The sequence below is a fragment of the Mandrillus leucophaeus genome, unplaced genomic scaffold (assembly GCF_000951045.1).
Source record: "Mandrillus leucophaeus isolate KB7577 unplaced genomic scaffold, Mleu.le_1.0 Scaffold531, whole genome shotgun sequence".
NCBI classification, from domain to species: Eukaryota; Metazoa; Chordata; class Mammalia; order Primates; family Cercopithecidae; genus Mandrillus; species Mandrillus leucophaeus.
In genome coordinates, this window is record NW_012105709.1 from 230,396 (window position 1) to 247,252 (window position 16,857).

At 37.1% G+C, this 16,857-nt stretch overlaps 1 protein-coding gene across 1 annotated transcript in view; it reads right to left on the reverse strand.

The window, feature by feature from the left end:
• UTRN (utrophin) overlaps positions 1 to 16,857 on the reverse strand; it is a 512,939-nt gene that overhangs the window by 220,810 nt on the left and 275,272 nt on the right. The gene's annotated exons all lie outside the window — the stretch shown is intronic.

The following is a 16,857-nucleotide window of genomic DNA, read 5'->3' on the forward strand; positions in this document are numbered from 1 at the left end:
GAACTACTGTATACAAATTGTATCACAGTAAAAATCAGCATATCTAATGGACTTTATTTACATGTATTTTTTTCTCTCTGTCCATCTACTCATCCATCCATCCATCTGTCCTTCTATCTGTATATATACATAGAGGGAGAAATGTCTGGAATATTAACTTAATATTCAAACAATTATTTTTGGGTGCTGGAATTTAAGTTGGTTTTCTTTCCTATTTGTACTTTTTGGCATTTATTAAAATTTTATAAAGATGCAGTATCTTTTTTAACATATCATTTTAAAAAATGGACAAAAGATTTAAACCTATACATGACCATACAAGATGTTTTGATGACAAATAAGCAAATGAAAATATGCTCAGCACATTAATCATTAGAGAAATGTAAATTCAAATCACAATGAGACATTGTTTCACATTAAAATGGCTTTAAGAAAATGACTATACCAAGGATCGGCAGGAATGTGGAGTAACTGCAACTCTCATACATCGCAGGTAAAAGTACAGCCATTTTGAAAAACAGCTGGCAGTTTGTTATAAAATTAACCACACATTAGTGATACAACTCAGCAATCTTACCCCTAGGTATTTATCCAAACAAACAAAAACACATGTCTAGGTGGGGCACAGTGGCTCATGCCTGTAGTCCCAGCACTTTGGGAGGCCAAGGCAGGCAGATTACTTGAGGTCAGGAGTTCAAGACCAGCCTGGACAACATAGTGAAATCTCTTCTCCACTAAAAATACAAAAATTAGGTGGGTGTGGTGGGGCATGCCTGTAATCCCAGCTACTCGGGAGGCTGAGGCAGTAAGAATTGCTTGAACTCAGGAGGCAGAGATTGCAGTGAGCCAAGATTGTACCACTGCACTCCAGTCTGGGCGACAGAGTGAGACTGTCTCACAGACAAACAAACAAACAAACAAAAAACCCACCATATGTCTATATAAAATCTGTATGCCAGTAAATATAGCAGCGTTATTGGTAATGGCCCAAAACTGAAAACAACCCAAATGCCAACTGGTATTATATACAGATAGACAAAGTTTGGTACAGGGATACAATGGAATACTATTCCACAGTAAAAATAAGCAAACTACTGATACATGCAACAATACGCATGGAATCTCACATGCATTCTGCTAAGTCAAAGAAGTCAGACATAAAAGATTACATACTAACATTCTGTTTATATGACATTCTTGAATGTCATCAACTTCATCCTAGCGCTTACTTCTTAACCTGCAGAATCAATTCAAATTGCCTTACCTGGAATTTAATTTCCTCCATAATTGATCCCAGTTTACTTCTCCAACTTTATCCCCTAGTTTTCTTCAATACTCTGTTTAGGTAATAGTGGTGTGCTCCTTTTTCTCTAGAATATTCTTACTACTGTGTCCACATGAAAATGTTATATCCATATAAAAATGTCCTGCTGACCCTCTCCATTTATCGTAATCCTACCACAATCCTACCACTCCTTTAAAGGTTAAGGACTACCTCTTCCAGAACATTCCATCCCAGTTAGGTTTCCTTGTCATGAGTTCATAAAAGGTCAATAATCCTCTTCGAACAACAATTATTCACACGGATCCTGGAAAAAGCCCTTGAATGATGATCTTGTTTCATTCTTAAATTGTATTTTAACTACATTACAGTTTTCGTATTTTTCCACCCATTCTATAAACTCTCTTTCAGCAGAACTTTTTATACCTTCATATTCCTGAGTCCTATTTATACAAGTATTTACAGAATGACAATCTTTCTATAATATTTTATTTTATTTTATTTTATTTTATTTTATTTTTGAGACAGAATCTTGCTCTGTCACCCAGGCTGGAGTGCAGTGGTGTGATCTCAGCTCACTGCAACCTCTACCTCCCCAGTTCAAGTAATTCTCCTGCCTCAGCCTCCCAGGTAGCTGGGATTATTGGTGCCTGCCACCACACCCGGCTAATTTTTGTATTTTTTTAATAGAGACAGGATTTCACCATGCTGCCCAGCCTGGTCTCAAACTGTTGACCTCAGGCGATCGGTCCGCCTTGGCCTCCCAAACTTCTGGAACTACAGGCAAGCACCACCATGCCCAACAGATTTTTGTATTTTTTTTAGTAGAGATAGGGTTTCACCACGTTGGCCAGGATGATCTTGAACTCCTGACCTCAAGTGATGTGTCTGCCTCAGCCTCCCAAAGTACCGGCATTACAGGCTGAGCCACCATGCCCAGCCATGCTATGTCTTTAAAATTAGCTCCTACACTTAAACAAATTTACAAGAAAAAATCAAACTACCACATCAAAAAGTGGGTGAAGGATATGAACAGACATTTCTCAAAAGAAAACATTTATGTGGCCAACAAACATATGAAAAAAAGCTCATCATCGCTGGTCATTAGAGAAATGCAAATCAAAATCACAATGAGATACCATCTCACACCAGGTAGAATGTGATCATTAAAAAGTCACAAAATAACAGATGCTGGAGAGGATGTGGAGAAATAGGAATGCTTTTACACTGTCGGTGGGAGTATAAATTAGTTCAACCATTGTGGAAGACAGTGTGGTGATTCCTCAAGGATCTAGAACCAGAAATACCATTTGACCCAGCAATCCCATTACTAGATATATACCCAAAAGAATACAAATCATTCTACTATAAAGACACATGCACATGTATGTTTACTGTAGCACTATTTACAACCCAAATGCCCATCAATGACAGACTGGATATAGAAAATGTGACCCATATACACCATGGAATACTATACAGCCATAAAAAAGAATGAGTTCATGTCCTTTGCAGGGGCATGGATGAAGCTGGAAACCATCATTCTCAGCAAAATAACACAGGAACAGAAAACTAAACACTGCATGTTCTCACTCATAAGTGGGAGTTGAACAATGAGAAGGGGCTCTCCTGTTAATGGTGAGAGGAGATCACAGAAAAGATGGTGTGAATCCAAACTGGAGCAGGTATGGGCTGTCTTCAGCATTGCCACCACTCTGTATTCCTGTTTTAACATGACAAAACTTACAAAGGATACACTCAGACAAAATCAGGAAATTGCCCCAAAGAAGAAAACAAATAAACCAAAAAAAACTAAACCAAAAAAAAGACAAAAACAAACAAATAACACAAAACATCCATGAGATCCAAGAAGCAGAGACTGTAAAGTAGGAGCAAAGCAAATACCCAGCATGATGGCTGTGTAGCAGGCCTAGAAAGCATGTCTCCAGAAGAGACGTCACCAAGGAACAATATTAGAAGTGATAGCCTGCTTAATGCGATTGGCATTGTGGAAAATTGTACTGTCAGGTCACTGGAAAATGTGGGAGGATTAGCAATAGGTGCAAAGAAAATTAGGCATATAAAAATAAGGCAATTATTAATTTCAGGTAAAACAAACACATAGGAAACAAAATTATAGTAAATCTCAGTTTTCAGTTGGTAATAATGTTTAGACAGACAAAATAACGTCAACACTTTATATTTATTTATCTAAAATTCCATGATGAAGCCGGGAAAAGAACAGTGGCATCCCTAAGCAACTTCCTATGTATTTACCAAAATAGGACGTCAGCAGACAATGTCTAATACTGAAGAACTGAAAGATGATGGCATACTCATCTTATTTAGAATATGGAAATGCAAAAGGTAAAGAGAATAGTTGCCTCTAGGAAGGGCACTGCGGTGAGTCGAGGGAAAAGAACTATATTCTGTTATAAACCTTTCAGTGCTTAGTGGTTATTGTTGGGGTTTTTTTGTTTTTTTGTTTTTTTGTTTTTTGTTTTGTAATCATAGGTGAATACTTTTTTAATTTTTAAAATTTAGAAGTTACTCACTAGAATTTCAGCGGTTGTTGGGGCTGATGTTTTATCGTTCCCCAAACCCTGTCTATATTTTCTATTTTTAAAACATCAACAGAAAAAACATTAAGAATAGCCAAATGAAGGCTGTACTAAAAAAGGCACTAGAAAACAAAGATTAGAGGAGTGCACATGTGCAATCAATCCACTACAAACAGGTGATTCTCCTTTAAGAACATTCAATATATAACATTTAGTCATTAAAAAAAATTTACTAAGGTCAAACATCTTCATTTCCCATAATCAGAATTCTGTTTTATTATTTAAAAATATTCATATGCACATAATAGGTTATATGGCAACAGCTAATGTAAAAAGAGATCATTACAGAATAATTATATTAAACCCTGAGAATGTCCAAACTAGGGAAGAGGATGTAAATGTCTAAGAACCCTAAGGGTAAAGGCAAAGGATTCTCTTTATATAAGAGTAAGAGATACTTAGATACCTAGCAAGTATAAAGAACCAGGCTAGGAGGGGAGGTGGGCAACCTAAGGTCATGCTTCAAAGGAAAAGTGAGCTAAGAAGACCATGAGCACTTGGCCTCAGACAGTATTCCACTGGGTAGAGTAATTCCAGCAGCACACTTTGGTCACCAGTGGAACATTCTCAATCCAGAAGCTAGAGCACCTATTGACAAATAATCTACTGATCATCAGTGGGAAAAGAGATACTATTTTAAAAATATTCACTTTGTAGGATACTTTCCTTTCAGAAAAACAAATTTTAGTTGTACTGGAAAAGATGTCTACTTTGTTGGTTAAAAAATATGGATTTTGGATTAAGGTAGACAAAGCTCCATTGCTCACTAGCCACAAGCGCATGGGCAAGGATTGTCTTCATCATCCCTAAACTCTGCCTGATACACAGGTTTTCCATGATCTGACTCTGGCTCACCTCCCCAGCAGGCATCTCTCCACTTCACACTTCATGTGTTATTTATCTACAAAAATGAACCAATTATTAGTACTCTGAGAGGTCACTGCCTCTGTCACATCCAGAACTCTACATTTTACTTTTTTTACCTTAAATATCCTCCTGCTCCTCTCCTCCAGCCTCCACTAATTTTCCCCGTCCCACCTGGTTAACTTCTACTGACCCTCCAGACCTGGATGCAAACACTTTCCAAAACCATGGTACTTTCCCCAAGGCATCCCATAGTTTCCCCTACCATAGCTGTTGGTGTTTCATCGCTGCTATCATAAATAACCACAAACTTTGTGGTATAAAGCAATACAAGTTTATTGTCTTACAGTTTTGTAGGCTAGTGATCAACATGGGTCTCCATTAGACTAAAATCAAGTTATCAGCAGGGCTGCATTTATTTTTGGAGGGTCTAGGGGTGAATCCGGTTTCTCTTCTTTTCCAACTTCTAGAGGTTGCCACATTCCTTGACTCATAGCCACTTCCTCCACCTTCAAATCCAGCAACAGCAGGTGAAGTCCTCACATCACATCTCTCTGAACCACTCTTCTGCTGCCTCCTGCACACTTTTTTTTTTTTTGACACAGAGTTTCACTCTGTCGCCCAGGCTAGAATGCAGTGGCGCAATCTCCGCCATTCTCCTGCCTCAGCCTCCTGATTAGCTGGGACTACAGGCACCCGCCACCATGCCCGGCTAATTTGTGTGTGTGTGTGTGTGTGTGTGTGTGTGTGTGTGTGTATTTTTAGTAGAGACGGGGTTCCACTGTGTTAGCCAGGATGGTCTCGATCTCCTGATCTCGTGATCTGCCCACCTAGGCCTCCCAAAGTGCTGGGATTACAGGCGTGAGCCACCAGGTCCAGCCCGCCTCCTCCACTTTCAAGGACTCCTGGGATGAAATGGGGCTCACCCAGAAAATTCAGAATAATCTCTTTGGGGGCCACTTTTCTGCCTTCCTCATTGTATCTCTGATCATGACGGTAAGCAAATATCTTCTTGCCTGTTTAAAGCTGTTGTTCGTCAATGCATCCGGCATATGTAGGACCAGGACCTACCTACAATAGCAACTCAACAAGTATTTATTGAATAAACTTATACAGCAATAGGAATAACATCTCCATATTGCGGCAATATTTTCAGGAGAAAATGAGGTATACACACATAAATGTATCAAGATATAGTGAATACTCAATAAATATTTTCCCTAACCTCATGTATGAATTTGGCGAAATACTATGAAATTATTTTTGCTTATTGAATGCAAATGTGAAATTTAATGATAAGTGTCCTGGAATTTTTTTAATGCCTACATAGTTGGTATCAAATTTTTATCATAAACTTAATCAACTAATAAACATAATGACCATACTCAAAGTCAAACCCTACTTACAGCAGTTCAAATTGACTTCATATTATTATAATGAATATACATGTTTAAATTTAAAATCATAGTTTATACATGTTATTTTATATTCTGATTTTTGAAATTAATAGAATTTATAAAAATTTCTAATAGACTATAGCTCAGTTGTTTCCTCCACCTCCAGTTTATTTTTTCTTACTTTTAAAAATTAGATGCTAGGCTAGAGTACGGTATACTCAATATTACAAGATTTTTTATCTATTTTCAAGGAATTTCACATGATTTATTATAATATAATAAGTCAATAAAATCACTGAAATTAGAGTCTCAGGAACATGTATTCATACTTTATTACACAGGCTAATCTACTACCTTTAATGCCATTTGTACACTGCTCTCAGAAGACAATGACCTAATTCTATCACCTCCACCATTTACTAGCTGTATGGCTTGGGATAAATCATTTCAAATCTCCAATTTATTTTTTTCATCCTTAAAATAAGGGGCTTGTACTGGATCAGCAAATGACCCATTTCAAAATCTCCAGAGATCCTTTTAAAACTACATAATCTATTACAGGAATTACAAAACCTACTAGAAATGTTCCTCCACTCTCACCTCCATCCCTAGTTTCAAATTCAGCTTCATTAAGAATCGCTGCATGTAAACGAAACGTGACTGACGGGAATAGATGAGTAGTGTGCCGATCGCAAAAAAGGTCGGGAAGCATTAACACAGAAGAGTTCTAAGATCACATCCAGCACTGAACTTGCATTCGTTTATGATTCTCGATGTAGATTTCATATTTGGCAGTTCTGACTGTTACGTCTCAAGAAAGATCAGAACACAGCTAGAGGACGTATTGAGAAAAGTAACGAGATAATACAAGGGAAGGAATACTGTTAAAGGAAAAGAAATGGTTTTAAGCTTAGGAATTTGTGGCTAGAAGATAAAGGTAAAGAAAAATTTTTAAAACTTTTGTTAAATATACAAATCACAAAGTACATAGGTAAAAAAAACCTAAAGATACAACACTTTAAGTTTAGAAGGGTAACATTAGCAAAAATATTTTTTTTAACTTCAAACAGAAGAAGTAACAGACTATAAAAGTCTTTACTGCAAGAAATGATACCAACTAAAAATATAATTAGCTTCCCATAAAAGATTTAAGGATATCCACGGGTGACAGATTTATAATAGTTTACATTAAAGGGAAGTAGGATATTTTTTAAAATGTAAACTCTTAGCTTTTTAAAGATATTTTTGTAATAAAAGCAGCTATGATACCCTATAGCCTATAGTCATTTTGCAACATAATAAAACATGATATACTTGCCTTTTTAAAATGTTATTTTAAAGATGTTAAATAATACTTGATATTTTAAGCTACAAGATATATTATTTAATCAATTATGCATTTACTTATAATTGGTCAAAAGAGTATTTGAACGTGAGTAGGTATGTCTCTCTTTTTAAGGAGTTTAATGAAAAGATCATCTTAGGAAAACCATCGATGTGTGTTGCCAAATTTTGGTGTGCTCAAAAGGTGACCTTTACATTAGTATAAGATTTAAATACATTTATCTCTTTTAGAATGAAAAACAGTAGCATCAGTAGTCTGAGTGGCAGGTAGAAAACTTAATATGAAACAATTCTTTAAACTTTTCAATGAGCACCTTCACAAGGGAATTTTGTTCTTTCAAATAATTCTCACCTGGGAAATTAACATTAAAGCATGCTATGGGAAAAATGCAGTTGAAATGAAGAATCAGGCACTGCACGTATTTCCAAAGATCTATGGTCTTTTAGTGACCAATCCTGGTTACGTAGAGGATAGATCGTCACCATATTTGAAAATTCGCTGCATGGGACTCAAGGAGACCCCGTCTTAAGCTGCTAACCCCCATTGACAGCCCCACCACAATGCCCTGCAGCTACCCCATGATCCCTGCCCACAGACCTGCGAATCCAAAGGAGCATCTCTCCTGGGGCTGTGATTGTCAGGAAATAAATAGTCAAGACCACAGAGTCATTTCCTTGAGAGGAATTCCCTCACCACATCCTATTTCCTCCTTAGCTAAGTCACTACCAGATATTTGGTCTTTATTAGTCAATGAGTATTGAACCGTAACTCCAATACCTTCCCCAGTCTGTGCCAATACACTCCCCCAACCCTTCTTCCACCATGCTCTAGAGCTCCTCTTCTACGATCAACAGACTCTACTGTATCTTCCATCTCCTCAAACCAATCCCTTTTTGTCTTCACTGAAACTAGTTTCCTTAGGGCCATTATTTCTCCTGCAAACTTCTTGTTTTTTCCAGAGTCTGGTTCTGTCACCAAGGCTGGAGTGCAGTGGTGTGATCACAGGTCACTGCAACCTCCACCTCCTAGGTTCAATTGAACCTACCACCTAAGCCTCCCTAGTAGCTGGGACTACAGGCATGTGTCACCACGCCCAGTTAAATTTTGTATTTTTTGTAGAGATGAGGTTTTGCCATATTGCCCAGGCTAGTCTGGAACTCCTGGACTCAAGTGATCCACCTGCCTTGGACTCCCAAAGTGCTGGATTACAGACGTCAGCCACTGCATGGGGTCCCCTGCAAACTTTTCATGAAGTTTTTTCCTTTTTCTCTCAGATCCTTTATGCCTCAGTCTGAGGAGTTGGAATAAGGGTCGTCCCTGCTCCCCACTGCTACCTCCAGGTTATTGTTTACCCATCTTCCAGGCAAAATCCTGCTGTGGAAAGTAAAACACATGTATCCCCTATGTTCCTATACTGAGTTTCAGGTTCATGGGCACTGTATATATTTATAAAGGTTGACCACTGCCTCAATGAGGAAGTGAAGTTTGAAATCCAATTCAAGATCTGTTTGCCAAGCCACAGCTCTAGTGAGGGATGGCACCACCCAGAGAAAGGGACACATGAGACACCATTATGGACCAGAGGCAATCCTGTTCTCCTCTCATTTCCAAAGATCTTACTCTTCCCTGCTCCATCTTTCTCCCACTTCCATCTGCATTCTTCATTGCCTCATTGGGCAGATGAATCCTATAAAGAGCAGTTCAACAGGGCTACCTTTCCTTACATTTAATAATATAAACCACAAATAGGCACTCATTACTGCCCAGAAATACTATAAATTTACCCTAGGAAACTCTCCATCCCACTCACAAAGATCTGATTTTACACCCAATCCTCTCTCTTCCAACTTCTCTTAGTCCCACCTCCAACCTCACTGACAACGTGCTTGATGGATCATAAAGCTCAGTTCTTGCATGAAGAACCTTTCGTTTTCCACCACTAATGGTCTAGTTCACCTACATCTAAACTCATCTTCTCGTTGCCTTTTCTGGTCATAATGAAAGGTGCATTCCAGTTCTTACCAAACCCAGTTCTCTAAATCTCACTTTCTTATCTTCTCAAAGCCTTCTTGTCCTCCTTTCTTTGTCCCCTCTATGTTTGATCACCAGTCTCTCATCTAGTGGGTCATTCTCATAAGCACACAAACATGATTTGCTATAATCCATTTTAACAGAAAAGTCAATCAACTCTCTTTACCCTACAGTCCCCACACTAAGTACTACCCAATCTCTCTGTCCCTCTTCACACAAACTTCTCTAAAGTTGTTTCCACAAACTGTTTCTACTTCTTCACCTTCATCTCACTATCTAGCTTCCAGCCATTTTACTTCCTCCAAATTGCTCTTCCCAAAATCACCAGGAATGTCCAAGCTGTCGAATTCCCAAAATCGTGTACTGTGTCATCTTATTTGATGATTCAGCCCAATTCAACCCAGTAGAACATTCTTTCTTAGACACATTCCCCTATTTCCATTTCCTCTAAGAGATATTCTCCTCCCTCTATTTCTGAACGTGACAAATCTGCAATTTTTTTTCCACTTCATTGGAAATTTTTTCTGAGACCTTTTTGCTCTTTTCTCCTTTTTTGCTCAATCACCAAACCCTAGGCCTTACGGACTCAGTCAGGCATGCCCTTCTCATCTTCATCTTCCCTCCCTCCCTGGTGATCTCATCCAGTCCCACATGTTCAACCTCCAATGTGAATGCTGAGAACTCTCAATTCATATCTGAGGTCTAGAACGTCTGAGTTCCAGATATATATACATAATTGCCTATTTAACTTATATACTTAGATATCTAACAGGCATCTCAAACTTACCATAACCCAACTTATAATTTTTGTTCTTCCAAAACTCCTGCATCCTTTCCCAATTCAGTGAATTGTACTACCGCTCATCCTTTTACAAAATTTCATCTTGGATTGTTTCCAAGCCCTTAAGGCATATATCTAATCCACCAAAATGTCTTTTCTACTTCCATAGCATATCGCAAATCTACCATCTTCTTTACATCATTACTGGCATACAATAGCCACGGGGACCACCATGTCCCAGCTGGACCACAGCCATCACTTCCTTTCTGGTCTTCCCAATTATTCTACTATACCCACTAGCAACCTATTCTCCACATAAGATCCAGAGAGATTAAATTTTAATATATACACATCAGACAGTGTCACTCCCTTCCTTAACAATTCCAGTAAGTTTCTATTGTACTTTTAATATCCAAACTCCTTCCCATGTGATATGATTAGGTTTTGTACACACACCCAAATCTCACCTTGAATTATAACCCCTATATCCCATGTGTCAAGGAAGAGACCAGGTGGACACAATTGGATCATGGGGATGGTTTCCCCCATGTTGTTCTAGTGATAATGAGTGAGTTTTCACAAGATCTGACAGTTTTATAAGGGGATCTTCCCCCTTCACTCAGCAATTCTCTTCCTGCTGCCTTGTGAAGAAGGTGCCTTGCTTCCCCTTCACCTTCTGCCATGATTGTAAGTTTCCTGAGGTCTCCCCAGCCATGCCGAACTGTAAGTCAATTAAAACACTTTCCTTTATAATACCCAGTCTCAAGCAGTTCTTTATGACAGTATGAAAATGGACTAATATACCATGTCTTACAAAGTTCAGCATGATCTGGCCTCTGCCTTCCTCTCCTACCGCATCTCAAGTTCTTACCATCATATTCATTATATTGCAACCACATGCTATGCTCTTTCCTGCCTCATGACTTTTATATTTGCTGTTCACTCTGTAATTTTCTTCAGATGGTTCCTTCTTAGCCTTCAGAACCAGTTCAAATGCCACCAAGTTATGCTTTCTAAATTCTCCTCAGTTAAGCCCCTCTCTTACATAGCACCCCTTTAATTTCTCTCGCCTCGAAAACAATCTCCTATAATTATGTATTATGTTCTTATTTACCACTTATGTACATTGCATGGCTCCTCCTAAGCAATGTAAGCTTCCTGGGAGCAGGAACACGGTGTATTTATGCTTGAATCTTTAGGGCTGGTCACAGAGCTTGGCAAATAGGAAGCTAAATAAATACCTGTTTAACTAGTTGATTAATCAATGAATGGAAAAAGAAACAAATGAAAACAAAAACAAAGACTGTGGGCATTGTTTCTGTGGGCATTGGCTCTTTAGTTAGTTTGATATGGAGCTAAATGTGCTGAGAAAATATCTGCATGCTTGAGTTTGATATTTACAAAATGAAAACACTAACATTCATAAGCATTTATCACAAAGACATTGTTGGCGATTGTTTTAAAAAAAAGTAATAAAATGATACTTGAGATATTAAAACAACATAACAGAAGAGGAAAATATAGAAGACTATAATTTTTATACTTCTCTTTTTGGCCAGCTTTATTCCCAACTTGGAAGGGAAAACTAAAAATCAAATGCTAGCAGAGAAAACAAACAAGTTGAAAAATAAAGGTGATTTTCAGGGAAAGAAGTAAGCTTCCGAGAGGATAAATCAAGTTGACTGACCCAAATCTCCGAACCTCATAGTTTTGGACATGCTAGGAGGATAAGGCTACCTGTACTTTTCACCTAAGCCCATTCATTCGGGAACAACAGCTGCTACAGCATTCGTTTTAAGAGCTTGAAGGTTGAGCCTGGCTGTTATCAGGCCTTATGAAACAATCCCAATATGAGTATCTTCTATTGATGACTGTTAAAAAGAACTGACCAAATTGGACAAAGAATAATTGCTGAAAAAAGCCTCATTTTTATTAATCTATAGGGACAATAAACATCATTACTGAAAAAAGTAATAACATATAATAGAAGCTTCCAAATATACAACAAAATTAATTGGAAAATCAATCAAAATTAAATTTTTGAAACTTAACCTGTTTTCAGAATAGTTACAAAATCAATCTTTAGTATACACAATTTTTAAATAACCTTTTGAAAACTATATACACTCCACATGTCTAGCTGGCCATTATTAACTAATAAACATTAATGAGAAAGACAATACCATTTCAAAAGAAGAAAATAAAGTTATCTTACTGGATAAATCTGTATTTGTGCCTCCCACATTAAATAATTGTGTCTTATGAACAGACACTTCTCAAAAGAGGACATTTATGTGACCAAGCATATGAGAAAAAGCTCAACACCACTGAGCATTACAGAAATGCAAATCAAAACCACAATGGGATACCATTTCATGCTAGTCAGAATGGTAATTATTAAAAAGTCAAGAAACAACAGATGTTCGTGAAGCTGTGGAGAAATAGGAAGGCTTTTATGCTGTTGGTGAGAATGTTAATTAATTCAACTGTTGTGGAAGACAGTGTGGCATTCCTCAAAGACCTAACAATAGAACTACCATTCAACCCACCAATCCTATTACTGGGTATATACCCACAGGAATATAAATCATTCTATTATAAAGACACATGTACGTGTGTGTTCACTACAGCACTGTTCACAATAGCTAAGACATGGAATCAACCCAAATACCTATCAATGATGGACTGGATAAAGAAAATGTGGTACCTACATACCATGGAATATTATACAGCCATAAAAAGGAATGAGATCATGTCCTTTGCTGGGACACAGATGGAACTGGAAGCCATTATCCTCAGCAAACTAATGCAGGAACGGAAAACCAAACACCGCATGTTCTCACTTATAAATGTGAGCTGAACAATCAGAACACATGGACCCAGGGAGGGGACCGTAGGGAGGGAGCAGGAGAAGGGAGAGCATCAGGATATATAGCTAATGAATGCTGGACTTACTACCTAGGTAATAGGTTGATAGATGCAGCAAACCACCACAGCACACATTTACCTATGTCATAAACCTGCATGTCCTGCACATGTATCCTGGAACATAAAAAATAAAATAAAATAAAATAAAATAAAATAAAATAAAATAAAATAAATAAAATCACTTTTTAAAAAAAAATGTGTCTTTTTAAATTCTGTACCTTTCCTTCCCAGGATGGTTGATTTTTGCTTTGGCAGAAAATGCTTAATTGCAAGGTAAATTCAGCAACTGTGATAATTCTGCAAACCAAGGAAACTACATTTTTTAAGAAATTTTATCTGTTAACAAAGTTTTAGAATATCTATACTGCACTCAGAAAAGCAGACAATCAAGAACTTTATCATTAATTAAAGTAGAAAGAGTTTGAAATGACTATGAACAAACAACTGAATCAACCTTCTGCTAATTTAACCACAGAAAGTACGGTGCATATGGCTAAAAGCAGTGGATTTATCAGAAAGGCATATGAAAGAGCAGATGATGACAGTTTGGGCAACTTTTTCTTAAGTATAGACTACCTACTAAGAACTTTTACACATAACTTTTGATATCACAATAACCCTACATATTAGACATGTTCTCCACTTTAGAATCAAGGAAATGGAGACTCAGTGAGTTGAAATAACTTCCTACAAGTTAGCACAAAAGGCAAGTGCATAAGATGGGCTTTTAACCAAGGATTGCCCCATATTCCTTACATCCTGTGCTTTCTGTTCTACCTGTACCAACCTAGAAATACCTTAACATAGGCAAGGTAAAATGTGACTTCATGGGATAAGGACAAGGAGAAAAAGACAGAGTAATTAGTGATTTCTAAGAAATTGTTTATAGCACACAGCTATGCTGTCTCATTTCCTCTACAATACTTCAGTGTAGATAACTGTGTGTGCATATACATGGGTGTGCATATATATACACATAGCTGTATATACATGCATGTGCAAACACATCTATACACACATAGTTATACATGTGTGAATACGTGTGTGTGTGTGTTATAGAATGTTATTTTGGCCCTGGAGTACCAAAATATATACAGCTAAAATAGCATTTCAGACCCAAATCAGGCATCAACACTGACTGTGCTATAAACACATTTCAACAATCACTATCTCAACAGGCACTAGAAAATTTGTTAATTAGCATTAAGAGATGGAAGGAAAAAAAAAGTTATAAGTAAAAAAAGTAGTGGTCAGGATACACAGATTAGTTAGAAACATTAGAGACAGGCCTATTGTACAAAGAATCCAAAAAATCAGGATTCAGTTGTGTTTCAGAACTAAGATTTTTTTGAACATTAGAATACTAATATTATGAAAGTAACTATATTAACTACTACCCCTGAACAGGGTCTGGGGAAGCAATCAAACACATTAATATTTCTGCAGCAAGGAACAAGGCCATTCACACTAACCAGAATACATAAAGACTTTAATAAATACCCGCATGGCAATTCAAAGCTTTCTGTTATCAAAGCTGTTCTTAGATTTTGGCATTGTAGATAAGGGACTGTGGACTTAAAATTGTGAATAGCCAAATTATTTAGGCTAACTGCAATTTATACAAAACATTTCCTTTGAAAGATGATATTGAACTTCACACATTATGCTGCACAGTATTCCATGTGCAAGTATAACAACCCTTCACTCCTCCAGAATTTCGCTGACAATGATGTATATACAGAATAGGCTGGAAGATAAGAGGACAGCCATGGTAAAAAGGCCTCTCAGCAGCCATTAGACAGGGTGTGATGGCCATGTACTGGAGTGCATTACATTATGCATAAAAAAGGTCCATATCTTTCATCTGATATGGCTTCTAAACTCAACACAGATAAGAATCAGTAAGCGGAATTATAGACAGAACTGAGAGGCGGGTACACAAAGCAGTCACCAAGAATGTCAGCAAAGACTGACAGTCTGATTGAAAGAAGAAAAATGAAACTGTTTTTAGAGATGATAAGAGCCTGACTTGCCAGTCAAGCTTGAATTCCAGTCCCAGCTCTGCCATTATAAGCTGTGTGGTCTTGAGTGATTCCTTAACTTCTCTGTACTTCAGTTTATTCATCAACACAGGACTGATGAAAATGCTACCTCTCTCCTGCGGTTGTTGTGAAGATTAAACGAAATGATGTGTGTGAAGAGCTTAGTACAGTGCCTGCCAATGAGATGATACTCAAAATTCATATGCACAAAACAAAGCCCCAAATCTCACAAAGTATAGCAGCCTGAATAAATTTACTGCCAATTCTTCAGAACTCAGAGCATGAAGAGTATTACCATTTAGCATAGAAAAATATCATCCTGACTGTGTTGCATGACTTTGAACATGTCATTTAACTTCTCTGAGTCTAAGAACATTAGATTAGACCATGTATTCTCAGCAGAGGTAATAAATGATTATTTCTTTTCAGGGGGAGGGTGAAAAAATGTACTCTTTTCATATATAAAGCACAACCATACAGTACACAGTATATCACGGTATTAAAATTTCATGGGGGAGATGAGTCTACCAAGGCTCCTTAGGGAAGCAATAATGTAAAGAAAGTTTGAGAAATACTGGTTCGGAAGCACTCTAAGGTCACTTATATCCATCAAAGTTCTTTAATTCTATCTTTGCAACAATAATACCAAGAATTAAAAAAAAAAAGTTAAACATACATTCACAAGCTTTAAGAAGGCAAAGAAAGATTTATATATTCTACAAAGATGTCCATCTAAAATAGTTAAAAATTTAAATATCACTGTATTTAAAAGAGAAAACTCTCTTTACATATAGAAGCCCTAGTTGTCATTCGTGAAGGGATCCTATGAGCCAGTTTTGCTCTGTTTTCCCTGCTTTATAGATAACAATATATCTAAATCATGTCTAAATATTAATATAATTACTTATTTCCCCCACCACCAAATGCAGAGAAAAACAATAAGACAACCACTTGTAACTCCAAAGCAATTGGAACATTGTGATTGTCTTAGCTATGATAAATGAAAAATCGCCTTGCAATATAATTCATTTTTAATTGCCTCTTCCATCTAATCCAACTACTGCTGTAGGCCGTCTTAAAATATTTACAAAGTAGAAGCAAAAAAAAAAAAAAGAATTGGAGGTGCTAAATAAACCAGGCCACACATTCCTAAGGGATCATTTTTTTGTTAAGTTACAGGGAAAACAAGTCCTAACTCTTGTACATGGAACTTTTGGAAACACAAAGATAAAGTATATTTAAGGACTATATCTCTTAAGGTTAAAGCTGTTTTTAATTCACCTTCCCTGCGTGAGTTATGATATCTTTACTATATCCAAATAACCCATTATAATAAAAGAGAAAAGTTGTAGTAAAATGTTAGAAAGACCAATATTATACTCTCTCTGCTTTAACCGCTTGCGAAGTTTTGTCTTTGCTAACCCAATCTTATTTTCTCCAGTATCCTAGGTATATCTAACAACACATTCAACCTCACATTCTGCCCTCACAACTCTCTTCTTCGAGTTTTCAGAGCTTCAGAGATTGTAACTAAAAATAACATTCTGGAAATGTATAAAACTTCTC